Here is a 26,701-nt window from a genome sequence, read left to right as displayed (position 1 = left end):
TGCTGCCTTGGCCTCTGAACTGCCACCACCCCAGCCAATGCCCCCTGAGCCATGTGAGAGAAGGGAGAAAGAAAGAAAATCAGAGCAACCAAGGCCATTGTTCTCTGTCCCTCATCCCAGTCTCAGTAGAATGGCAGGTGTGGTAAATGAGTTTTGTTTCAATGATGTTCATCACTCTCATTGAGAGCCTGCCAAAATGTAGAAGGAACACATGGCTGGCACTTGAAACATGGCTGGCATTGTCATTTACCAGCCGAAGGACCTTATGCAGGTCTTCTAATCTCTCTGAGACTCAGTTTCCCTCCATAGACGACGAGTGAATATCTTCTCCGTGTGCATCATTCCAGTGTGATGAAGGATCCAAACAAAAATGACATAATAAACAGGAAAGAATTTTGTGAACTTTAAGATGCTACACATCTGGGCAGGAAAAGAAATGATCATTCTCACAGAAGCTCTCTTGTCTCATGATGTCCACCCTCCATCCCTGCTCCTCTGGATCCTGGCCACAAATGCGCTGAGCACCTCTGCCTGCTTCTGGATTTGCTGACCCTGCCTATGGGTTGTGGTGCATGGGTACGTGCTGGATCCATATACTAACAGTGGCCCCTGAGGAACTAATTTGAGGTTAGAAAGACAGGTACTAAAACCGTGACACTGCCTGAATGAACAACGCAGACTTGAAGCTCTGCATGCCAGTCCAAGACAGAGAAAACCTGGCCTCCTTGATCCACAGCTCCTCTCCTGCCACACTGAATTTCTAAATGCACTTCAATCCCATGCTATTCTGCAACCTGAACAATAAAATCATGCTGTTCGGGCACAAAGCGTCTTCACATCTAAGAAAAAGGCCCACAGTATGTTATTTTTATTCATTTTTACACATTTTTCCATAAAATCTCTTTGTGTGTAAGGAATGCCCACTTTTCAGACTGTTTCATTGAGTGATCTTTAAGCAATGGTCAATCCTATTTGCATTACGTTTGCAGAAATCCTTAAATTTCCCAAACTAAAGAGGAGAATCTGCTGCTTAGCTAAGAAATCTGTTCAACTTAATACAGATTTTATACCTCCTTTTCAATCCCAGACTGAGCTCTTTTTTTTTTTTTTTTTTTTTTCAGTTTTCCAGAAACCAAGAAGCACTTCTTTCTAACAAACCTGTGAATGCAGGACATATCTCTATCATTAAAGGCAAAGAGTGTCTTTCTTATATAATGGGAATGTGAGTCATCAACCCTAAATCTGATCTGGTCCTAATTCAATTAAATCATTACATTCTTGTCTCCACTGATATTTCTGCCCACAGAAAACCATGCAATGAATGTGTTAAATGGCCATTTTTAAATAGTATGTGCATTCAAAGAGGAAGAAAAAACACAATTTAATGCTAAAAAGGGGAATAAATTGCTGATCTTTTTTTTTTTTTTTTTTTTAAACAAATGGCTCGGAGGGTTATAATGTATTAGATTTTTTTTTTTTTCCAGAGGTAATCTTAGATGTGGAGTGAATGAAGTGAAGTCTGTTATCAATCCATAACATCTGCCGCAGTGTCAAGTGATGAAATGGGTGGCTCCGGAGCCCAAGACAGCTGGGACGGCTTTCTTAATGCAGGAGGGTATTGTGCAAACAAACAGACACTGATACGGTCTATGGTTGTCACAATTATTCAGGCTGGTGATACATCTTCCCGTATTAGCTGCTTGAGCAGTCTTATTTCTTTTAAAAGTAAACTACTGTATAACAATCACCATCCTGGCCTGTGAGTCAGTGGGTACAAATAGAATAAATACTCTGGAAATAAAAAATAAATATAAATTAAAATTTGTCACCAGAGCAAGAAACTGAAAAACAGATGCATGATGAAACAAAATGAGACAAAACATGTAGAACAAAAGTAGGGGAGAGAGAATAAGCTAAAAACAAAACAACACCGAACAACCCCCCCCCCCAAAAAAAAAGAAAACCACAAAAAATAACTCCCTCCATTTTAAAAACAAGCAAACCATGAATTAACAAACAACTATGAATTATCAGCAATCTTCTTCAAGCTTTATAGTATTAGAGGTTCGTGTGCATTTTAAGTTAAAGATATTTAAACCCCTGTTTGAGGCAGCTAATTTTAATTTGTGCTACGATTGAGGTTTGTGACAGCATTGCAGGAATGCTTATTAAAATGGGTGGGCCTGGGTTTCAAGCATGGGTCAGCGTTCTCTAAAATAAAGAAAAGTAATAATTCTGTAATTTATTATTTACCTAAATCGGTTATGTACAGGAGCTACTGAATTTAATTACAAATGGAAGTTTGATTTCATCTAGACGAGCTTCCTGCTGGATATGGAAATGTTCTGATTCTAATTGGAGATTCTGCAGCCTGCACATGACTTCCAGCTCAAATACTACACAATGCACTCTCAAACACACAGCCTCGCTTTTGGGTAAATCATCTGGAACCCACTGAGACCATGGTCATACCTTCGCCCTCCCTGTGCGCTGGGCATGGAGAGCCATTGAAAGCAAGACTGTTGGCACCAGACCTTACAGCTCTTCTAGTCTCATCTAATAATTGTGCAGATGTGAAAAGTGACATCAAGGAGGCAAAGATCCTTCGAGCAGGCCATTGACTTTGACTTCATGTGTGTCCTATCATGTGAAGCTGCCTCTTCGTCTGCCTGTGGTGGAATCAGCCATTTTCATTCTCCGTCAATAAGATGCAACCCTGAACACCAAGCAAAAGTACAAAACTAAATTCGAAAAACAAAACAAAACAAAACAAAACAAAAAACAACTAAATTCGAGTTACAGAGATTTGACTGAGACGTTTCCGTTCTCAAAGGTCAGGACAACAAATTCCAAATGCCCATTCAGAAATTTTTATTTTATTTTATTTTATTTTATTTTATTTTATTTTATTTTATTTTATTATTTTTTAAATAGTAAATTTATTTTTTATTGGTGTTCAATTTGCCGACATACAGAATAACACCCAGTGCTCATCCCGTCAAGTGCCCCCCTCAGTGCCCGCCACCCAGTCACCCCCACCCCCCCGCCCTCCTCCCCTTCCACCACCCCTAGTTCGTTTCCCAGAGTTAGGAGTCTCTCATGTTCTATCTCCCTTTCTGATATTTCCTACCCATTTCTTCTCCCTTCCCTTCTATTCCCATTCACTATTATTTATATTCCCCAAATGAATGAGAACATATAATGTTTGTCTTTCTCCGATTGACTTATTTCACTCAGCATAATACCCTCCAGTTCCATCCACGTTGAAGCCATTATTTTAAATATTACTAAGTATATGTGGGTATGGATTTTATAATATACATTTTCTAGTGTGTGTTCAGTCATGGGTAAGTCAAGTCCAAGGGCCAGGAAGACTCCAAAATGCCTAAGTTGGTGCTTCTGTGAAGAACGGATCCCACCTTATTCATCATTGCTTCTTTGTCAGCATATTACACAATGCTTGGCAAATGTTGGATATTCATCAAATGCTGATTCAATTGATGTGATTTTTGTTGGTTGGTTGGTTGGTTGGTTATATAGAAGCCAAAATAAAGTCAATTGTCTCAGAAATTAGGTGTAAATATTATGAGAATAATTCCTTCTGACAATGGGACATCCTCATTCATTCATTCATTCACTCATTCAACGAATACTTGCTGAGAACCTCCTATAGGAATTGCCTGTGCAATTTAACATGTTAGGATTAAAAACAGTAAAACAGGGAAAAAGACAGAAATAGCTCCTGCCCTTAGGAAGCTTGTGGTCTTTCAGAAAAGATTGAACTCAGCCCAGTCTGAGAGGAAGGTGGTACATGGAGCCCCTGATGATTTCCCAAAGAAGTAGCCTCTAATGTAAGGTCCACAGAAGAAGTAGCAGTTAGATATGTAAAGAGGTGGATCACAAGGATGTAATGCTTGACAGAGAGAAAGATGTAAGCAAAGAAAAGCATGGTGAGTTCCCAAACCAAAAGAAAGCAGGTATACTTGAGGAATAGAGACAAGAGAAGAGGCAAGGAGTGGTTACCCTAAATCAAGCTGAGAAGAGACCTGGTCACGTCATACAGGGACTTAGAAGTGGGAATCATATCCAAAATATATAACAACCACTAAAGCACAGGCACCAACATTCAGAAAAGACCTTCTGTCCTGAACTCTGACTCTAAGCTAACCTTAAAAAGATCCAGTTCGCAGTGGTTACACACAAGTGTGTGGCGTACACAACACAAGTCTGGGTTTCCAAATGATGGCCTGTACCCAAGCAGCCGGTGGACTGGACTTACTACCTCAGAAGTTATATGTGTGAAAAATAAACATTCTATCATCTAAATCGCTGCATGTGGAATGCTTTATAATGGCAGCCTGGCTTTCTCCTCAGATAGTCGGCCTCATAGCATGTGCAGAATGGAGGCCGAATTACAGCTTCTAGAGGAGGCCTACCTGTCCCCAAACATTTTGAATAGCGTGTCCTTGTTTCAAGAGGTAAAGTCTGATGAATGGTATCCCAAAGGACCATTACCCCAAAAGTTCATGTAGGTGCACTAAGGGGAGAGTTTGGGGGAGATGGGAGCTTATGCATTTCTTTATGCATTTTTAGCAGTCACAATTAATTATTTGACCGAAGACAAGCATACACTAGGTAGAGGTTTTCAACTTGAGGACCACTCTGTACCATAGTCAATAAATCCTCCTATTGCCACCATCTTTCACGTTTAAAGAAAAGTAAATATATATATTATATATATATATATAATATGCTCTACACGCAGAGCTGATCTTCAGGGCATATATGCCAGTTGTTTCATATGTGAATCTGCTGTGATTGGTTTGAAAAGATTTTGCACAAATGGCACCTTCTTTGTAGAGTTACCCCAACCTCGCCGTCCCTGCTCATTCTCACTTTGTGCTACTGCTGTTTTCTTTTTTTTCCCACAGCACTTTTCTTTGTTTATCATACTTTGTAACCCACTAATGGACCATCCTGTCTGCTTGCTGCCTGTATATCCACATTGGAATAAAAGCTACACAAAGGAAAGGCTCTTCATCCGTTTTATTTTGTTGATGTGTTCTGCACATCTAGAATAGTGCTTGGCATATAGTAGGCACTGTAAATAATTCTTAATTTGAACTTAAGTGAAGTGGCTTGTTTTGCTCCTTAATTGAGTGGTGCATTGCTGTTGTCTGCTTGGTCAATCTTGCTTGCTGCAGGCTGTTGATTCCAGCTGGTGGAAGAGATATGCCCATCCTAAGGCCCTGGGCTGGAAACGGCACACATCTCTTGCACTCATGTTCCATTGGCAAGAGCTCCATCACATGCCCACACTTAACTGCAAGTGAGGATAGAAAATGTAATCTAGGAGAAAAACCATCTTCCCTAAAACAAAGAGAGGGTATTTTGGTGGACCACTGACCGTTTCTCCTGCCCTGACCCTGAGTGAATCACTGAAGCAGTAGCCTTCTCCTTTGAAGTGGGATTGATGTTATTATCCAAGGCAGAGGTGTTTGTGAGAAAGAAAAATCAAATATGTATTGCACTCCCTTTGCCAAGGCGAGAGTAAAACAGAAAGCATCCATAGAGAATGCTTTCATGCTCTATGGATGTTTTCTAAGTGTTACAGGAGCGAAATTATGGAAGAGTGGGATGTTGTCTTCATTAGAATATCTCAAATTAATTATATGTCATAAATTTAATTAAGCTTTAAATATCTAGAATATTTTTCTCCCTGAGATCAATCAAGAAGTAAATAAATTGTTTGACTTAATCTTAATTATTAGGGTTAACCTAAATTAATTTTAAAAATTACAAATTACAAATGTCAAAACATTATCTAGGAGTTTATACCAAAAAAAAATTAAAACCTAATTTCTTCTTTAGTGAATCAATAAATATTTTGGGGAGGAATCTTCCTTAATCTGAGTTAGAGAAATTAGTACTCTAAATAAATTTGATACCTTTGTAGCTTATAGAACTACCAATCAAGTTACTACTCTTTATATGTCCCGAATAACTATGATAGTATTTCATATCCCCTTGGAATTGGAAGGGAATTCACTCTTAACAAGTGACAAATGTGTGCCAGCAAATTATATACTTGTTAATTTTCCAAATAATATTGTAAGCTAAGCATCATTGCTAAAGTTTCTATGTAAATTAATAGTGTTTCCAGCTTCACTCAGCTTTTAGATGGCAGGCCCAGTACTTGAATCTAGGTCAGTCCAAATCCTAAATCCAATAAAATTGTTCTAAATAGTCCCACAATTCATTAATTAACTCATTTGTAAAATCTAGACATTCACATATAAATGTACGTGCTCAGGGGGCAGAGATCTTATCTATCTTGTTTACCATGATATCTTCAGTGCTTTTAAACATTGCCAATAGGGTTAAACATTCAATAAAACTTTGTTGAATAAATGCTTAATTGGTGGATATCCATTGTGTGCAAAGCACTTCTGGATCCTATTGGGGTACAAGCTTGAGGATATTATACGAGGTCCCTTAAGTCATACAGGATTAGATTGTAGGAAGGAAAATAAATATTGTACAAATAATGCCTCAATAATAGGCAAGAGAAAATTATGGAATGCCTCTGGTATAAAAAATGAGAAGGAGGTGCCATTCATGTGAGAAATACCCATCAGTCTTCTGTGAAGATGTAACAAATGAGCTGGGCATTGCAGAATAGATTGGAGGTCAACAAGTCAAATTCAGGAGTTGAGAGGAAATTTATGACTGACCAACAATACCACATGTTTAAAGATGTTGAGATAGAAATACAAGGTCAACACATTCAGAGAATAGTAGTACTATTGAAAAGTGTTAACCTTTCCAAAAACAGCTGTAACGGATGTATCTATATCATCTCTAATAACTATTAAATGTTTCCATTATGTGGATGACCATACATGAGAGTCCACTGAATCTACTGGAAAATCTTTATTCTTGAAATCCTTTCTGATGACAATGGCATTAGGTGATGGAACTCTGCAATTCAGCATCTTTCTTAATTAGTGATTTTAAAAGAAATGAAAATAGTTCCAAAGATTTTTCCAGGGATATCCTATAGCGATAAATGTGAGCATGATGTCAGAAAACATGCTCAGGTATTCTATTGTTAGATTTTTCAAAGTTTCTAACTAACTTAACCAAATAACTAAATATATTGTGTTGAGATGACCATGGTTTATGATCCTCCTGAGTACCAACCCATGAGTTTGTTGTTTTTTAGAATATAGGTGACAGTAAGATGGTAACCGGAACAGATTTATTCCTCAAACTCATGTTGAGTAGCTATTATGTGAGAGTGGTCCCAGTGCTGAGTGATGGTGATAGGATCAAAGTATAGTCCCTGACCCTGTGAAGTCATCATCTATTAAGGTAGTCTTCCACACAGATCACTAAGAAGCTCTTACTGAGCTATTCATGTACAAGTCACAGTGCAAAGACATCTTTTGTTCTAGAAAGATCTAGAATGAACCAAAACTTTTGAAAATTAATTTAGAAATTTATATAGATCAGTATTTTTACATTTGTTTATATCACAGCTCTTGAAAGAGGCAGATTCTAGGGAATTTGGAAAAAATCTTTTGTACATTAATAGTAAGTACTGGCATTTGGTGTATCTGTGTGTGTGTGTGTGTGTGTGTGTGTGTGTGTGTGTGTTTGTCTCTTATGCTTTGAATCCAATACTCTTCTTATGTCAAGACAAACTAATATTTTGAAAAACAGCCTCTCAGGACCTAATCATTCCGGAAGTTTCTAATACTTTCTAGAACAAATATTTTATTTCTTTACATAACTAATGGTTTACTTTATCATAACATGTTTGGCTCACTTAAAAAATATCTCTTGACATGGACTCCATAAAGACAGAATTTGGTACTCCAAGATATCTCAACTAAGCTTGATTATTTTTAAAAGACAATCTTGTTTTTTAACATTGGTCTTTGTATTACCCAACTTTTATAGCTAGAAACGTACTCACACACTTGGGAAGATATGCCTCTGTTTGCTCTGTTTCAAATGTGATGGAGAATCATTATTGAGTTGATAAATCAATTTTGTTGGGGAAAACTACTTTTTTAAATGGAAGACAACATATTAGAATAAAATACAAGAGAGTTGAAAAATATCAAGCTGTATCACCCAGAAAAAAGTATAAGCTTTGTTTTATGCAACATTTTTTGTGTGTATATATGTATATTGAGTCTGGATATAATTCTTAATTTGGGGAGACAATAATTTTTTTAAAATGCTTCTTTTAGACATTAATAATTGTTGGTACTTGGAGAGGAGGATTATTTTTCTTCTAAATGGTTAGGATACTTGTGCTAAGGGCCGTGGAGGTCATTCACTTGGTAAAGATCTCTTCCTGGGTGTGCATGGAAAATGGAAGCCTCAAAGTAATTGATATTCTTTGAAAAGGCTCCTGCAAGTGATTTCTCCTCTAACTTTTTTTCATACATGACTGAGTATGCCATTATCTTTCCAAAACCAGAAATATATTTCTTGCTTGAAACTAAGCATAAATTTGGCTTTTCTTTCCTCGAGGAAAAAAAGAGGCCAAACCGTATTGATATCACAGTGTGGTATGTTTTGTTACATCTGTTGCTTTGAAAGGTTTTATGGCATCATTGATACCAGTTGCCCTTCCAGCCTTTTTATCATGGACACCTTGGTCAACATCGACAACTGATTATTTCAGGGCTTTCAGCTTTTGCTGGAATTTGCCAAAATCTGGGGTAACCACCTGTTTCAAACAGTGAAGCTGAAAATCTATACACAGACAAACAGGTTCTCCCCTCCATATGCTGTTCTTCTCTTTTTAGTCGGTTTTGACTGAACAGGAACATTTCTCTAACCATTTTCCCATTTGTTCTGAATCTATTTGGGGCTTGCAATGAGCTATGTCTATTGAAAAAGTTATTTTGAGGCAGAAAAGAAATGAGATTTCTTTTTTCTCCATCTCATCAGTTGCCCTTATATTTCATTGCTAGACATAATTATTACATCATTTGGGTCTCAATACAATGTCCACGTTGCTAAGTTGTGATAGCAAGCCACTGATAAAGCCTTTTGATTAGTCACAGACAGCTTTTGTAGATGTCAGCTTGTATTCACCGCCAGTATCTTTTAAGCAATTCAGTTCTTCAGTAACTTTGTGTACATCTCAGTTAATTACTGCCGTGCAATCTGGGGATTGAGTTGAGCTGATGGATGTCAGTACCCTCTCAGGATGCTAAATAGATGATTCTACAAATCCTTAAGGTGGCTGCAGTGAGGCAAATAGGATTATCTATACCTGTTTTCTACTTTGCCCCAGGAAGTCCAGTTAGCCATATACTTTCTACCTAGTTTTGAGAGGTCCCCCATCCCTTTTGCCAAAAACTTTGTCCCCATTAATTTGACATGGTTCCCAATGTGACTCTATTAGCAATTTACTCCTATGAGTCAGCCATTTTTTTTCTCATTATCACCTAATCCAATACAACTATTCCAAAAAACATTAACGATTAAGAAAGCATTATCACCTCAAGCACAGTATGTGTGCTTCATCGTTTCCTAGAAGGAAGTAGTGGTTTTGTGGAATAGAGAAAAAGAAGGTTCTGGCTCTCATTCTAGATCTGCCATTTTCTAGCTATGGCACACATAAAAGCACCTCACTCCACTGTCTGTCTGGGAATGATAAACTCACTTGTCTGTACCTTCCTCATGGGGCGGTTGGGGGGGATTAAATAAGTTAGTGGGATGCCTGGGTGGCTCAGTGGTTGAGTGTCTGCCTTTGGCTCAAGTTGTAGGATCCTGGGATCAAGTCCCACATCGGGCTCCTCACAGGGAGCCTGCTTCTCCCTCTGCCTGTGTCTCTGCCTCTCTCTCTCTCTCTCTCTCTCTCTCTCTCTCACACACACACACACACACACACACACACATAAAAAAAATAAAGTATTTTTAAAAATAATGATACATAAATAAGTTAGGCTAGGTGCAGGAAGAGAAACACCATTGTGTGCTGACAAAGAGCAGAATGCCTGGGTTCAGATCCCACCAAGCCACTGACAGCTGACCGGGTGATTTGTCTGTGCACAGCCACCTCGTCAGTAAAAGGGAAATAATAAGAGCAACTAACAATGCAGAGATGATCATGAGGGATGAATGAATTATTATGTGTGAGGCACTTGGAGCAGTGCCTAGCACACTGCAAGCACAACAAAACGGCTAGTTGTTACTGAGTATGCTTCGGAGGCTGGAAGTAAAAATCCTACAGAAGATCTTGTTGACAGACGCTGCCAGGCGTTGACAGACCATGGTGAAGATGAAGCAAATCTCATAAATTTTGATAGAGCAAGTTTAAAGGGACTAGGTCTCAGGCATGGAAAGGAGATCTGCATAAAGTTTCATAATGGGGCGTTCTGGGTCCCAGTAAGCAACAAGAAAATAATCCAGGGAAGAGAAAGTAGATTCGGAGCACAATGGCAATCAGAGAGGATTGACAGAAGGTTGGGAAGGCGTACACTTAACAATTTTGTCTGGAGGTGGCTCAAATGTTAGTTCCTACTTTCTCATATGCAAGGGAAAATGCATCAGGCCATGAGAAAGTTTTTAGAGATTAAAAAATGTCAACTCCTCACGTGTATATTTATCTTCTCATGTCATATTGTAGCCTATCCCATCCTACCAGCAATAATTTTGATAAAAGAAGCTTAAAAATGATACGCATTAAGAAAATAACCTACCAGAAATTACACAAATAAATGTTAGTTGTCTTTCAAAGTAAGCAACTTCATCCAATTATATTAACCAAATAAAAACTTATTATAAACTTATAATAAATATGAGCCTATTATACATATAATTATTATATTATATAATTATAATATAAATATACATTAAAAAGATAATATATAACTTATTCCAATAATGTTGTCATCACTCAAAATATTTTTAGAAGTTTTTATTAAATTGCTGTCAGAGCCAGTTTTGAGGTAGGATGAATGAAGAAATCAGCCATATTCATTTAATAGATGCACTTATTATTTTATTGCCTGTTTTATTCATCAGTTGGTTTTCCTCTTTTGAAGCTTTCTAGCTGGAATTAAGGCTCCCAACCTAGTGACTTTTCCTCTGTGTCTGTTGTTCTCAGAAACTCATTTAATCCAACAATCAGACAACTTCTTCTATACAGACCCAAATAAATATTTTGTGTTGTGGGCCATCCTGCGTCTGTCACATTACTGAACTCACCTGTTGTAACTTGGAAGCACTCAGTGGCAACACACAAATGAATGAGCATGATGCTGTTCCAATAAAACTTTATTGACAAAAACAGGCATTCGGCTGATTTCGCTTATAGAGTACAGTTAGCCGCCCTCTAATTTAACCCCTGAAATACTGATGAGAACAATTTGCCTTTCTTTCAGAATAAGGATTAAGTGATGATGTAGCTTAGTACCTGACACATTCTAGGTGCAGCATACATGTCTTTCTTCCCTTCTGCAGCTGTAATGTGGCGGAAATCACATGAACTTGGATCTGGAAGAGTGTTCAAGTTGGGCGCCAATTGACAATCCTCTGAGCTTCAGATCTCTCATCTGTAAAATGGAAACTTTTGTCACCTCATGGAGCTCTTATGAAACTTAAATATGACAGAGTATGCACAATTTCTACTTGGAGAAGCTACAAAAAAATTCTCTTTCAAGCTCTCTGAGGATTTCCATTTCAAAGGGCTGTCTGAAATCTTCCCACCTTAAAAGGCAAATAAATAACCCTCATTATTTCTCATCAACAGTAGCATATTTGGGTATTACCAATTATTCTTATGCTAGAAATCGGGTTCCAGAAGGAAGAAATTAAGATGCCTTGTCCTCAGGTCTCGTAGAACCTAAAGCTGACTGTCAAGATCATTTCATCATTCTCACTTTACAGGTAAAGAAACTGAGACTCCTAGAGATTAAATGACGCGCCCAAGTCACTTGGCAACTCAGGGGAAGGGTTCAGACCAGGACTCCATGCTCCAGACTCCCAGTCCAGAATTTTCATGCTATAACACACCGTCAACCCATATCAAGTGGTCTTCACACTGAAATAGGCTTGAAGCAGGTTCTTCATTCTTTGGGTCATTTGGTTATTCAGGTTAGAGTAGGCAAATGCAGAATCATTTAACCTATTTGTGTAGCAAAAGGAACCAGCTTTGGTCAATTGCAGAGAAGGAAGTTCAGTAAGAGGGGAGGATTTCTCATTGCATCCCTGCCACATCAAGTGAGGCATTTGGCAGACAGACTGGCTGACGTCCATTGCTTGAGATAGGATTTGGTGCCATCCCTGAATGTGTGTGCTTGCATTCCATAGGATCACACCCCGTAGGGCCCATGACACTCTACACACTGTTCTTTCCTGCTGATATAACTGAGAAAATGTCACTGCACAAACTATGCGGCATATATGGCATTTTGAGCACACTGAACAATGGCATGACATTTTGAGCCGCTGAAAGCAGAGCCACATGGTGTCTACACTGTGCACATCCTAAATGACACCCCTCTCTTGGTCTGCCCTTCCTTTTCCTTTTTGCTCTCAATCATCCTTACCCCTGTTAGTGACCAAAGTCTTTATTTTGCCTCTTCAGAAGCTCAACTTTATTGGAGCTTCAAGAGCATGAAATCCTCATGGTCTTTAGAGCATTTGAGTACATTTTATTTTGCTTCTCTGTTTTTTCATTGTTACTTTTCATAAAAACAGAGACCCGGGAATAGAGATGCTCCTCAAACAATCTTCCAAACAAAGAAAAACCTTTTTGGTTGCTAGGTGTAGCATCTTTATCATTTTGTTTGAGTGTCAAGTGTATAAATATATGTGTGTGTATTAGTCATGTATGACACTTTTGTCATTGCCGGTGTCCCCTACATATTTATTATATATCCTGCATATACTCAGGGCTATCTCTGTAAATAAGAGCTTTAAGGAGAATTATTTTTAAAAATATTGAGCCTGTACATTTTCTTATTATTGAAAAACTCCTCAATGTAATTAAACTCGTAAAATTTGGCATACATGTTTGAAATGGCTCATGTTAAAGAACACTTTTAATGTGTTTATTTTACATGGATATAGCTTACATACCATTCACCTATTTCTGCCTTCTTTCATGCTGTTTTTTTCCTTTGGATTAAAATATTTTAGCAATTGCATCCCCAATAAAAATCAAATGTACAGCCATGTATATTTGCCAGGAGAGAAGCACATATATTCTCCCTTCCTCATTTATACTTTCAAAAAGTCTATTGTATTCTAAACAGAAATGTTAACTGATATGTGGTGGAGGAATCAATAGAAATGTAGACCTTATGGTAGCCTTTTTATATCACAGCCTATTCTTTCCATATGTAAAAATCTGTCTGAAAATTTCACGTTAGAAGGCACATGGATGATATTGAATGACTTGTGGCATGGCCAAGCTGCCACTTCATCGCAGACTCTCGTCCAAGCCCCACATTTTCCATTAGGATGTTTCCATCAGGATCAAGTTCCTCTTCAGGGATAAGAGCTGCTCATCTTGTCTTCCTGTTCTTCATAAAGGCAGCTTGAGAAAGCCCATAATCAGCAGAGTTATCAGTAGCTGATTTAGTTCCTCCTAAATGTATTGGTAAAGGAAGATCTGCGGGTCATTTTGCTACTCATTCCTAATACCTCCCTGTCTCAAAGGCCTCCCCCCCACGTCTCTCTACTAATGCGTTTAGCGTGCATAATATCGAGTACCAGTTCAACGTCACTGAGAGGCTTCATGATTCTACTCTTGCACTAGAATTCTAAATTGAGATTTTCACTATGTTTACCAGAGTACAGAATGAAAGCAGAGTGTCTATTGAGATAAATCAAAACAAAACTAAAAATAAATACTACTTTAATCATCTAAAGAATGAAATAGGGACATTTGAGGTTTAACTTATTTAAGTAATATTCTCAATAATTCATCTTAATTTGACTGTATAAACTGGTTTTAAAGGAAAGAAAAGACAAAATATAGGAATGAGTAATTTTTAGGAATTCATTCACTATCAAAAATTGTTATCTTTCCTCATTGCCCCTAAAGCTATAATCTTAAACTTATCTGCAACTCAAACCTATAAAGTATCAGCAATTTTGGCAACAGTATCCACTTGTTTTGATACTTGTTTGGGTCTAATAATTTGAAATAAATGAAAGCCCTACTGTTTGCAATTTTTGGTGGAATTATTCATTTTCACTAGTATACATGTTAAAACATACTAAAGTTTTTCATTTTTATGTAAATGACTTACTTTATGTTAGAGTGCAATTTTATATGAAAACATATTTATGTTGACTCGATCTAAAGTTGAAGGAAATACACCTGTTATACTAAATCTGGCAGCACTTTGGAATAGAATCAGAAAGATAAGAGATCTGAAAACATGGAAATTTTGGAAAATAAATCTTACTAGTTCATGAAAGCCCTGATCTAATACTGTAAAGGAGAAGGACAAACAGCAAAGGAAGGTAACCGATTACAATTTAAAATTTTATTTCCATTCGTACTTGTAAAGAACCTTGTTTTACCAGTCTTGGTAATAAGAGCAAACTTTCTGAAAAGGCAGGATCTGAAAATGTTTGTGAGCACAATAAGGAAATTAAAGAAAAAAAAGCACAATCTGAAAGCCAATCAGTGCTAAAAAGAAAAAAAAAGAACATTATAAAACACCTTTTCAAAGGTCTTCTAATGTACAATATTTAAATACAAACAGTAACTAGTGTTACACCAGCTGCTCTCAGGTTTGCAAAATATATCAAAGTACAGCATATTGGAATGAGTCCTGAGTTTCCATTTACTTTATCTATCCAGACACATCAATTCTTTTTACTCCAGCCTGATAAAGTGGAACTACAGCAGACAAATGAGCTAGTGGAGCTGACATCATGTGTTTGTCACAAAGAAATGCTGGATAAAAAAGCATGACTTTGATCCTCAATGAGGTTACTATTTTACAGCACCATGAATTTAATTCTAACTCAATGCCTTAAGTCACCATTCACTGTTTATTGGCCAAAGTTGATTCTCATTTCATCTTTAACCGTTAAAAGGCTAACTCCTGCAATCCTTATAAGGGGAAACCCTGCCCCCAAATGAACAAAAAAGATGGAAATTTACATGCAAAAAGTTGATTAATGATCTTTGTAACATGATGAAAACTACCTTGAGTTTGGTGACTGTAGATAAGCTAGCAGGTGGATGACTACCTTTTACAAACCCGAGGGGATCATCTTAAAGGAAGATTGATTTGTATTTAAATGATGATACATGCCAGATAATTGCCAGGCAATTATTTTGTGTGTGAATATTTATATATAATCTATCTGTCTATCTATTTAGACAAGAGATAGAAAGAAAGAAACAGAGAGAAAAGATAGAGACAGAAAGAGAGGAATGTACATTTCAGATATAAAAAAGCTATTCTTCCTTTTCATAAAAACCTGAATATTGTTGAAAATCAAGGTTTTCATGTGAATTCTGAATGACACGGAACATTTGCCTATTTCACCACTGGGCTCCTTTATCCAAGAAAATTAATTCAAAGCTTTTTCTTTAGCTCATCAGACAAATAGAAATGCCATAGGTGAAACCTGCCACTGTCGAACAGACATAGAGAAGCATGAAACAATGGGCTCCTACAGACCAATCTTCCAAGCAGGTGAGTAAACACCGCTTCAAACAACTATAATGGGGAGGAAGATTCTTTCTCTGATACTTGGTATCAGGTACTCTGATACTCACAGCTTTTTATCCTTTTATTTTTTTTTATAGTTTGTGGGTCATTAGCCCAACACATAAAGAAATGAATTATGATGAATTAATATTAGTATTGTGAATCCAAATCAATAAATTAATCCCCGTCTGGCCATAAAGCACATGTTAACATAATGAGATATGAGTCAGAGAAAAATATTGTCCCTGCTGGCAACCTTTGCTAATTACAATATATCTCTCCAATCAAGTGTTTGGTTGAAACACACTAAAGAAGTTATAATGCTGTCATATGGTAAAGTTATATTTATATTCTATACAGGGTTAGATATGGCTTCCTAAAATAATCCAAATAGTGTGCTCGCTCACGCTCTCTTCAATAATCTTCTATGGTTTATATTTTGGATCGACTATTAATGATGGACAGCACTATGTATAAGACACATCTCTGTCTCCTTTCACAATATCTTGAATTACAGCTACATTTTCGGCTGTCCAAAACATTCCCTATAGACTCTGCAAACTCACTGGTGGTCTCAGCCTCTTCATTACTGGGCAAACTCGAATTAACAGGATGCAGAGGTTATAAATAGGATCTGTAATACTTAAAGAGAAGTTAGGTTTACCACGTAAAGGGGTTTTGCTGCAAGCTAAGAAAGTTGGGCCACATACAAAAGGTCCCTACCTTCCTATTTTTCGCCATATCAATTGGTAAGATTTGCTTAGCTGATAATTATTATTATTTTTTTAAAGATCTGTTTATTTAAGAGAGTGAGAGAGGGTGAGAGGGACAGAGGGAGAGAGAGAAGCCCAAGCAGATTCCCTGCTGAGTACAGAGCCCGATGTGGGGCTCAATCTCAGGGTCCTGAGATCACAACCTGAGCCAATATCAGGAGTTGCCCACTCGATGGAGCCACCCAGGTGCCCTTGCTTAGGTAATAATTAAACTTAAATCTGTCGGCCTCACCAATGCAGTAGAGCAAGGTTCATTTGCTCTAATTTTCCAAGGAAGTTTAGATCATAAGAAATGAGACCTGGACGTCAACGTTAAGACAACTCCCTCAGATTTCTAAGGAAACTGAAATGCTGAAGTTGTCTTCTGTTGGTGTTGAAGTCCTTTAGGGAGGCGGGAGATGTTACTACTCCTCACAGGTGTGACCTTTTTGCAGACCAACGCTGAGGACCAAGATGACCATTGATTAACCCACATCTGGCTGCCCCAGTGCAAATCCTACATGACGCCAAAGACAGACATCAGTGCTGGCCTACATCTGTGCCTCCTGTTAGCCTGGCAGCAGAATTGACCCAAGCTCTTCGGAATGCTGGCTGGGAAGAGCAGGGACACAATCAAGCCACTACATGCCCAGGCAGGTTGAAAGATGACTCAGAGCCCATGAGGCACCAAGCTGCGTGCCAAGCTCATGCTCCCGGACACTGCACTCCTGCCCAAACTTTCTGTCTGGTTCAGTGAGCAAGGCCTAGCAAGTGGATTACTTCCAGCTTTTCGTGTGGTTGCATCTCTGTCCTCTATCAAGTAGCAAAGACATCCTGTGGGTAAAGGCTACGGTCAGTGGATAAAGCTTTTCTGGGCTGGATTTGAGAGTCTGGCTGATGGAAGAATGAAATTGCTGCCCTTAAAAGTTTACCACAACTCTTGAATGCTGGCTATCAGCTGGCGGTCAGAAAATGCGACACTGCCGACCATATGAAACTTCTATGAAATCAGTCGGAGCTATTTAAATTTTATAACGTTTAGAATTGAGGCCAAGAGAGAATATAGAACTTTGTGGCACTCAGCTGGAAAGTGATAGAACAGGGATCTGCACCCAGGTCTGGTAGACGCAGTCCATTGTTACACCCACCTCCCCCGGCCCCCCTGCTCAGTGATTCTAGTGTTGAGACAAGCAATTAGCCCAAGAGACCATCTTCACATGTGAAGAGTGAGGAGGGGCTGTTGGCTCCTTTCATTCGTTTTCTTTAATGTAGAAATATTAACATTAACAGAAAAGTCACCCAGGAGTAAGTGAGAAAGTATGGGGGCATATCGAACAAGAAAACAAAATCTATGCTCTTTTTCACCTTATCTATACATTAATTGAAAAATATAATTACCCTCAGATGAAATGAATACCCCTCCCAAAGATCACAGAATAGAAAGCAACTTACCTTATTACAACATCAGATCCAGGGAAATGGGAGGCAAATAAATGTGACTTTGAACTCATTGAACTATTTCAGAGTGAAGCCTGACATCATGTGCTTCCCCTGAATACTACATGTTTATTTGAAAATACCAATTTTTAACTCGATTGTCATGCTTGAGTTGCCAATTCTCCACATATGATTAGAAAACATTTCACAGAATCTGATCCCCGCAGTTGGCAATCGTAGGGATTAATGTGCTGAATCTTTATTTTAGGAGTCAGATTATATTGATAATTGTGATCTGAGTTTATGGAGGCAATTAGAAGTAAGATCCTTTCTCTAAGAGTAGCCTCCCAGTCTATGCTAAGGGAATACTTTACAGATACAATTGTCACACGGTGAAATCCTTTATTCTATCAGTCACTACACTCAGGGTTCACGGGTTTCGCTCTGTGGTGCACGGTAACATGAACGATCCCAGTGAGGTTTGACCATTGTAATGCAGGTCCCTAAACCAGAAGAGATGGCACAGTTAATTCTGTGCTGCTAATGAGGCATAAATAATGAGAAGGGCCTTGTAAACAAAGGCACAGGCGTTGCATAAAATCCCTGGGAAAAGCCAAGTCTGCAGAACCCTCAGTCTTATATAAACAGAGAGAAGTGCCGGGTGCCTTTCTAAACACCCAGGTGACATCAAACGTGACAGCAAAGTACGATCTGCATTTAGCCAAAATTTCGGCCTTGTCACTTTAGACCAATCACAAGATGTGGCAAATACCCAGTCTAAATTTCCCTGAAGCTACACTGTGTTCTGCTACAATAGAAATTATTTTCAGCCCCTTAAATATTACATCTGATATGATTGGTTTCTTAGGATTCTATCATAAAAACATACACCAGAATCATTTTACATTAAAGATCAACAGATAGGTTAAAAGCTCTTTTTTCTAGAACTATCATGAACTATGCATATTTACCCTTGAAATCTGCTGATGGTACCTGGGATTTTACTGAACACAGAAATGATAACAAGGGGTTTTGTTCTAGATGTTCTTAAGTCTGTAACTCAGGCATGTTGTCATAAAGCCCAAGGGGAAAAGTATGCCAGGCTGCGGATTGTAAAAACAAATTGTGGTGGACAGTGACATCTTGTGGAAAGAAGGATCAGGAACGTAATTAAAGTTTCCTAAAATGTACGCATACGAGCGAACTAAGCCATTTACCTGTGTTTGGTTAACAAGTTCTGTTTAAGTTGGTTATTTGGGATTTGGAATATTGTGTGTGCACAGAAATGACGTTGTCTATGGAGGTCAAGTTCCAAGGCAAGCTCCCAAAATCCTATGTAACTTGCAATGAGTTTATGAAATGGGGTCTAACTTCCAAAAACGTTATTTACGGAGTCTAGTAGCTATGTGGCACTTTACAGAACTTTGCAAACTGACCACATTACAGATGAGGAAACCAGTGCCCCAAGCAATCAGGTGACTCCATATGGGTCAGGGTGGCAGGGTGATAATTTAAGGCTAGGATGAATAGTTCAGATTCTTTGGATCACATCCTACTGCCTGATGAATAGTCCATCCTGCAGTATTTTGCTATAATACAGAATCTAAACCACACAGATGCCAATGCTTTTCTGGGGAAATGGAATCAAACTTTCAAAGTATAATGCTAAGAATCTGTGTCTGTAGTCTTCTCAGGTGCTGCGTCCTGAGATCAAAGCTCTCTGACCACTTTTACTAAAGCTCACACAAACTTGCATTTCTAATTCACCAGTGGTAACTCCCTGGGAAACTGGCTCAAGCTGGGTGCAGCCTGGAGAAATTTAAAAGGGAAGACTAAATTCATGAATTTTGTTTCACTGAGGAAGTGTCAGCTGAGGCTCATCCCATCAGAAACCACAGACTGCTTTTGCTGTCTGCCTGTTTGTTCTATAATGATGCCCTATCCCCACCCCACCAATAAAAACAATGCAACAAAAACCAAAACAACAGAACAAAATTCCAAAGTGTTTGATTATTGACTGCTCCATTAGGACACCTGGAAATGTTGCAAACAGATACCAAAGTTTCTCTGGCTGGCCCACTGAGAATCAGGAAATACCCACATACCCTAACAAGTCCTTGGGTGTCATAAGGATTGTTTGTTAATATTAACAAATCTCTTCTTTCCCCACATTTCCATTGTATTTTTTTAAAGTAGGCTCCACACCCAATATGGAACCCAACGTGGGGTTTGAACTCACAGCTCTGAGATCAAGACCTGCAATCAAGAGTTCAATGCTCAACTGTCTGAGCCACCCAGGTGCCCGTCCACTGGATTTCTACAACCCGTTTTATCCTGATTTGAACTTCATCAGTCTAGAACAATTGCTTTCACCAAGATTCTCTTACTTGTCAAATGTACTGATGGAATCCTTTTGCATGTCTGTCCTCTGTCTTAGGTGATGTCCTTTGAAGAATAGCTTGATAGTTTTCTATCAAAAAGAGCTCCTAGGGTTGAGTCCTTATTAGGCATCCTCTCATGCCGATTGAAGGGAACTAGGAGGGATACAGTCCTGGCCACGGCGGCCCATTGTGTGACAACCTTAGTGGATGCCCCTTTCCAGAGCTCTCCACTGGGTTGGCCAAGACTTCCTTGAGTTGTCTCTGGTTCAACCCCTCCCTTTGTCCAATCCTGCTTCCTCCTCTCCTTTTCCCAGGTGCTAATTCAATTAAATATCTATGGATTATTCCCATCCACAGTTAAGACTGAAGAAAAATCATGGAGGAACCATTAAAACCAGATTTAAGTTTGGCCGTCAGGGTCTGTCTATGTGTATACCTGGAACAATTCACCTTTGCACGTTTAGACCATCTGCATGCTCTAAATTCAAACTTATCCCCATGCAGAGGGAATTTACATTTAGATAGTTCAGCTTCTGGCCAATCATATATTTACCAGGGTGACTCTAATCTTTACATCCATTTCTAACAAGTGTCTATCTCCTTTTCTTTCTGTAATAACATCATAAACTTTATGGAACTGGGCAACATCGAAGCCTCTGATTTGTTCCTCTGTGACTAATTACTACCTTGAAACATTGATACCCCAGTTCCTCAACACATTGCCTGCATGTTTCATGCTGCTGTTCCTTGGGACAGAATTAGTGTGGCCGAACTCCAGCATGGTAGCTGGAAATCCACAAATCTGGCACCAGGCATTCCCATAGCTGACTCTCTGACTAATTTGACATTGTTTACTTCCAGCTCTGAGTCCCCATTGCCCCGTTACATTCCTGCTGGACTTCACTGAGCTAAGTAAGGCTACTTCTCACTGTGAGCCTGACTTCAGTTTTCCCAAGAAACACAGCTCCATTTGCTTCCATATTTCCCACCTTGCCTCTCCTCTGGGTGCACCCTTTCTCAGACCCCACCACTCACCCCTAAAATCTGGCGTGAACTTTCCCTCCACTTTTTTCTTCTCTTCCCCCACCACTAAAAGAGTACGCTTTCTTTTTTTTATTTATAAATTTATTTTTTATTGGTGTTGAATTACACTTTCTTCATCTAATAAGTTCTCCGTAGACCGCTCTACGATTTGGCCAGCGCACTTCTTTTAAAGTTTTGTTTCATTTTGCTTTGCCCTAAAGGGACATTTACATAGAGCAGCAGAGACCTCTACTGGTTATTCAGGTTTACTTCCCAACATGCTCATTTATATTAAATGCTGGCTTGCTTGCTTTATTTCTGTTGGTAAATAGTGTTTAATATGATCAAGGCCATAGTAAATGCAAGCTTAGCTTTATGCATATCTTACAGGAGAAAAAAAAAAGAGTTTCCTCTGAGTCCCCAGCTGCAGAAGTGAATATCTACAACAAAGCAAAGCAAAGGAAATTAAAGGAAGAGTAGATCTCAGATACACTGACAGGATCCAGATAATGTAGGCAAAGCCAATGTGACCCTCCACCTGGATATTCAGGAAGGATAGCGAGATTCCACACAAGGTACCATCCAGTAGAAAAGTGGATTTACCCTCAAATACCAGGAATGCTTGCCTGAGTTCCTTATTTTTGATGCAACAAAATTTGTATTACTGGCTATTTATTACCGGTGAATTTGCTGATGTGCAGCAGATGGTTATGTGTAATTAATAAAAAATTTCATAAACAAAGCAAGTTTCTGTCAGTAGAACTACCTGGGCATTCTAGTAAGCTGAGTTCTTATTTGAGATATTTCTGCTGATATTAAAAAAAAAAATGAAGGTTAAAACACACCCCTTGGATCTATGGCTGCCTCTGACTTTGACACAAACTGGGTGTGGGGCATTGTAAGATCCTGTGCATAAAGAAGGGCATCATGAAGAGAGGGGGAGAAGCGAGAGAGAGAGAGAGAGAGAGAGAGAGAGAGATGCCTGCTACAAAAGCTGCAAGGGGAAAATACAGAGGGTGCCTAAAATGCTGAATGGAATTTTCAAGATCCACAAAATGAGTTTCCATTTGTTTAGTGCATCTTTTTAAATTTTTCAGTGGGAGGGTTTGTGTTTGATGTGGTCAGGGAAACAGTGCATGCAATGCTCCCTACTCAATGTTGAGTCACTGCGCTCTGTTTCCTAGGCTGGATAAGCTCATTTCTGCCAAATAGCCTAAAAGCAAGCACCCTCACAGATTCCTAAGGATCCTGGGATTAGAGAAAGCTATCCCTGAGCTGTCCCCTAACGCTGACATTTGTTTCTACTTACCCTGCCTGCATTTGACTCACTGAATATGGGGAGCCTTGTTTTGTTAGATCACATTCTGAGCAGAAAGGAGATGAATTAAGGCATCCATCACTGCGAGTGGCCAGTGCTTACTGTATAATGGAACGTGGCTTGTCAAGACGTGTGACAGGGCTGTTTTAGGGCCCATCGCTGCCACGGCCAAGGTCGGCACTAGTGTAATCTTAACGAGCATTTTTATCAAGGGATAGACAGCCTACTGGGACAACTATGGGCTCGGCTACTGCCTTCATTCCACCTCTTATTTGCTGGATGGTGTATTCGGTGTCCTCATCTGTAGACTAGGAGACCTGGATAGTAAATGACACAGGGCACACGGGACATGGAAAGAAGACAAACACTTATTTATAGCCAATGGAATAATATCTTAAAAAGTATATTCCAAGTTTTTTAGAATCATAAACGATTTGGGTTTATTATAATATGAGGAGGCACAAAATATATTTTAATTCAGCCAAGATACTAAACTGTTATTTTTTTTTTCTAAACTGTTATTTATTTACCTGAGCAAAAGTTAAGATTCCCAAGAAAAAGAACAGGGTTATTTGCCTTTCACTGTTGCCCAGGGCAAGAAGTTAAGCCAGTTCTATGTTATAATTTGTATTATTGACGTTGTGGGGTCACACTCACTGCTAAAAGAGATTTTGTCCAAAAATGTGGACAGGCTTGCAAAGCTAAAGAAAATTAAAGTTATAGTTTTCAATAATGACTGATGAGTATCAGCAGAAATTTTATGAGAGGGGTATCATGCTCTTTTTACACAAAGTCTTTCATGAAAACAAGATGGATGCTGATGTGTTTCAAAGAGAAATGACCCCCAAAATCTCCTGAAAGTGTTTTATAAAACCTACATATTAATAACAGCACTTGGAGTGCCTGGGTGGTGCAGTCAGTTGAGCGTCCCACTCTTGGTTTTGGCTCAATGGTGACCTCCCTCTTGCTCTGCCCCTCCCTCTTCTCTCTCTCTCTCTCTGTCTCTCTCTCTCTCTCAAATAAATAAATAAATCTTTCAAAAAAATAACAGCACTCATTTCCATATAACTTTATAATTTTGAGATCCCTCCCACTTGGCTATCATATTCTATCCACATGACAATCTGTGAATTCTGCAAAACAAAATTATTATCCACATGACACAGGGAGAATGCCGGGTGTAGGGCTGGGGCGTACTTACTCCTATTCTGTGTCTCTTTGCTGCACACAAGGCTTCACTTTTAATGGAGAGACACTCATGCATTGCTGCCATGTTGGGGGCCATGGCCCCTGAATGTGAGGGTGGGGAGAAGGGGTCTAGAAAAACTGCTCCACTGGCCATCAGCAAATACCCAGTGACTCATCCTCTTGGTTAAATCAATTCTAGCTCCAGAGTAAAAGTGTAGCAAGAACAACTCTGGTGGAATAAATGGGAAGGTGTAAAACTACCAATGGGAGGTGAAAACCAGAGATAATTGCTTTTATATTGACCAGAAATATACTTACTTTGACATCTTCCTGATTGTGTCAAGATGAGGATTTGCTGCTGAACTTGGGATTGACTAGTCACAGGATGATTTTCAGAGCCTCTGTCCCCATCAGTAGATTATTTCTTGGCGTGCCAATATTTATTCTGTTGCTGGAGGAATTTCTTGTAGCTAGTTGTCTCCGTTTGATGCTTATCAGGACGGATTTGGGCCAGCCTTGTACTTGCAGGGCTCAGGAGAGTAACTTTCATTTTTCTGCTCTCAGACAGGCCATCATGGAATACATCGAGGCAGCTCATGGCATTGGTTCTGTTCTTCACGCTGTCTCCTATTTGGCAGTTGAGATATATCCTGCAAGGGAAACTCAAAAGCTTATTTGAAGACATCAATGTTCTCTAATATTGAGGTATTTACTGTTTAAACCTCACAATCTTGTGGAGAGAGAGTGGACTGTCGTGCCTTTGACATGTTTGACCCCTTTAAAGCTGAATGGGCACATGCTGAAAGGCAGTCTACTCAACTTTCTAAGCAGTTGCAAGGCTGGAAAAATTAGAACGGAGTTTAGGAAAGGCCTCTGACTGGTGGATCCTGGGTTACTCAGGAAGCAGGACCCAAAAGGATGAGATGTGAAACTGGTTGCTTTTCATTAATCCATCAGGTGATTACAGAAATCCCATCTCATCTCCAACCTCATTCGGTCACATAGAGAATATGTGTATTCTCTTATAATAATATAATGTCATATTATTTTATTATATAATATTATATAAGAATATATAAGTGCACCACTAGCATGGTATTGTGATGATAAGACAAAAAAAATGTTTGGATCTAGATCAGTATCTGCTACTTACTAAATATATACCCTCTGAGTCTTGGGTCAAGTATTGGCAAATTGAAATAGAGGGCTAGTATTATAAGTCAATGTCCTTTAATAGTCCTACATTATATTTAAGAGGAAAAGACTAAACTGTCGAGAATAATGGTCCAATTTTGATACAAAGATATGATGAGATATGTAGATTTAAAAGCCATCCTCATATAATGTTAACGACACAGATTAAATGACATTATCTTTCAAAAGCCATTTTCATTCATTCAACAGATACTGGTTAAACACTTTTGCAAGTACTGTACTGGACCCTGAGACCCTGTGAGAAAAAAAGCCAAATCTCTGACTTCATGGAGCTTTAAGTGGATAGATGGGGTGAAAGAGGAGTCAGCTTGAGAAAGAACTCTGTTGAGTCCTCGTCAAACCAAAATTCTTTCTGTTTAGAAAGACTATTTCTTGGGATGCCTGGGTGGCTCAGCAGTTGAGCCTCTGCCTTTGGCTCAGGTCATGATCCCGGGCTCCTAAGATAGAGTCCTGCATCGGGCTCCCCTCAGGGAGCCTGCTTCTCCCCCTGCCTATGTCTCTGCCTCTCTCTCTCCCTCTGTGTCTCCCATGAATAAATAAATAAAATCTTTAAAACAAAACAAAAAAAAACCTGTTTCTTTATTTTCAATGGTTCTCCGTCTTGGCCTCACAATAGAATCTCGAGAGGACCTTCTGGATTTTCAAAGGCTTAGGCTACACTTGAATCCATGGGGATGTACCCATGCCCTGCATGGTTTAAAACCCTTTGGGTTATTTCCAAGTGCAGCTAGGATTGAGAACCAATCATCTGTAGCTCGGTTTAGAGTCTGCCCCATAGCAGGATCGCGGTATTAAATTATTGCTGAATCTATTAAAACCGATGACTTTTCCAGATATTCCTACCAAAAGGCAGCTGTAACTGGTTCATTGGGTCTGCATTCTATTTGTATAAGTTAAAAAGTAAACCGCTCATAAACAATAGTTAAAACAGAAAATGAGAATTCATTCCAGTTGAAACACAAACGCAGACACTCATGCACAAACACAAATAAAACCCTGGTCTTTCTTATTCTCTGAGCATTGCCAGTTAAGTTTATGGCCAGTGAAGGGACCACATTCTTGAGGCTCAAGAGAAAAATAAATCTTTCAAGGAGATTTTCATTTTTTATCCTACCTAACTGTCCATGTCCTGGATGGAGCTTGTTAGGGAAAGGCGGATAGATCACTAAATGGTCAAACCATAAAAGAATCTTAACCATAAAGAAAAAAAACTGAGGGTTTCTTGGGGGGGCGGGTAACTGAGCAACTGCCATTAAGGAAGGCACGTGATGTAATTAGTGTGGTGTTCTATGCAACTGATGAATCACTGAATTGTACCTCTGAAACGAACACAACAGTCTACAGTGTAGACTGTATGTTAATTAAATTGAATTTAAATTAAAATTTAAGGGATGCCTGGGTGGCTCAGAAGTTGAGCGTCTGCCTTCAGCTCAGGGTATGATCCTGGAGACCCAGGATCAGGCTCCCTGTGTGGAGCCTGCTTCTCCTTCTGCCTGTGTCTCTGCCTCTCTCTGTGTGTCTCTCATGAATAAATAATTAAAATCTTTAAAAAAGTAATTAATTAAAAATTAAAAATAAATAAATGGCCTATTCACTGGATCACTAATTAAAGCTGTACGTTAAAATTTCATTTAAACTTTACTTTTGGCTTTCATGCAGTGATGTTAGACTGGA

This window comes from Canis lupus, chromosome 2 (assembly GCF_003254725.2).
Source record: "Canis lupus dingo isolate Sandy chromosome 2, ASM325472v2, whole genome shotgun sequence".
Classification (NCBI taxonomy): Eukaryota; Metazoa; Chordata; class Mammalia; order Carnivora; family Canidae; genus Canis; species Canis lupus.
The sequence above is the reverse complement of the archived record's forward strand: the minus strand, read 5'-3'. Positions refer to the sequence as shown.